Raw genomic sequence first — 1834 nt, 5'->3', positions numbered from 1 at the left:
TCCTAAAACCAACCCCAAAATCAGAACCAGCCCTAAAACCCTGCACCAGTGACAAACCCTGAATCAGCCCCAAACCTTGAGTCAACCCCAAACTCTGAATCAACCCCAAACCCCGAACCAGCCCTAAAAAAGGAACCAATCCCCAAATCCTCCCTCATCCTTCTCCCTCTCCCAAAATCCCCAAACCTGACTCATCGGGGCCGCGTTTTAGGACACCGCAGAAATTCCAAACAGGAAGCGAAGCCTAACAACTCCGAGGGAAAAATTTGGGGAGGTCAAAAGGAGGCTAAATTAGAGCAGGTTGGGTTAATGGCCCCATTCAGGCCCTTAATGAGGTGTTTTAATTAAGGTCGGGGTTCCTAAAGTTCATCCCTGGGTACAAACACAGGGCTCTGCTGCCTCTCCTGGGGTTTTTTTGGGGTTCTGAGGCAGCGCCGGGCAGGTTTTGGGGGTGGAAGCACCCCCAGGTGTGACCAGGAGGTGGTTTTTGGTTGCTGAGAAGGGTTTTATGGGGTTTTTTTTGGGATTTGTTGGGGTTGGGGATTATTCGGCTCAGTGTTGGTCTCACTGCTCGTCCCTGGTCTCGGAGGTTTTGGGACAGAGCGGTGACACCCGCAGGTCCCCAAATCCCCCCCAAAAATCCCTCCAAAAAATCCCTCCCCAAAAAACCCCTCCAAACCCACCCCAAAAATCCCATAAAAATCATAATCTCATAACCGCCCCCTCCAAATCCCACAAAAATCCCTCTAAATCCCCCAAAATAACCCCAAATCCCCCAAAATAACCCCAAATCCCCCAAAATAACCCCAAATCCCCCAAAATAACCCCAAATCCCCGCAGGCGGGTGTGGCTGTGGGAAGGGAGTTCAGGGAAGTGAGGACCCTCAGCTCCAGCAGCACCGTGGCCACCGGGAGCTGTCCCTGTCCCTGTCCCTGTCCCCTCCCTGTGTCCCTGTCCCCTCCCTGCGGCCACCAGGAGCTGGCCCTGTCCCTGTCTTCTCTCTGTGGCCACCAGGAGCTGTCCCTGTCCCCTGCCCGTGGCCACCAGGACCTGTCCCTTCCCTGTGTCCCTGTCCCCTCCCTGAGACCACCAGGACCTGTCCCTGTCCCCTGCCCGGGGCCACCAGGGGCTGTCCCTGTCCCCTCTCTGAGACCACCAGGACCTGTCCCTGTCCCCTGCCCGTGGCCACCAGGATCTGTCCCTGTCCCTGTGTCCCTTTCCCCACCCTGTGGTCACCGTCACCAGGACCTGGCCCTGGCCCTGTCCCCTCTCTGTGGCCACCAGGAGCTGCCCCTATCCCTGTCCCTGTCCTTGTCCCTGTCCCTGTCCCCTGCCCGTGGCCACCGGGAGCTGGCGGGAGGGGACCGGGGGACACCGGCTCCAGTTCCAGCGGGTCCCGCGGGAGCAGCTCCCGGTGCTCCCGGAGCGGAGCTGTCCCCACTGTCCCCGCTGTCCCCTCTGTCCCCGCTGTCCCCTCTGTCCCCTCTGTCCCTTCTGTCCCCGCTGTCCCCGCTGTCCCCTCTGTCCCCTCTGTCCCCGCTGTCCCCGCTGTCCCTGCTGTCCCCGCTGTCCCCAGAGTGCCACCTGCTGAGGGGACACGCGCTCGCATTCCCAGTCCCGGGCCGACTTCCCTGAGCCCGGAATCTGCCCATGGGCGGCTGTGAGCTTTCCCGGGATTTCTGTTTTCCCGGGATTTCTGCTTTCCCGGGATTTCTGTTTTCCCGGGAATTGTTTTCCCGGGATTTCAGATTCCCCTGGATTTCAGATTCCCGGGATTTCAGTTTCCCGGGATTTCAGTTTCCCGGGATTTCAGATTCCCCTGGATTTCAGTTTC

Source organism: Pseudopodoces humilis, chromosome 31, assembly GCF_049639895.1.
Source record: "Pseudopodoces humilis isolate 2021_Gansu_Grassland_sample_001 chromosome 31, ASM4963989v1, whole genome shotgun sequence".
NCBI lineage: Eukaryota > Metazoa > Chordata > Aves > Passeriformes > Paridae > Pseudopodoces > Pseudopodoces humilis.
The sequence above is the reverse complement of the archived record's forward strand: the minus strand, read 5'-3'. Positions refer to the sequence as shown.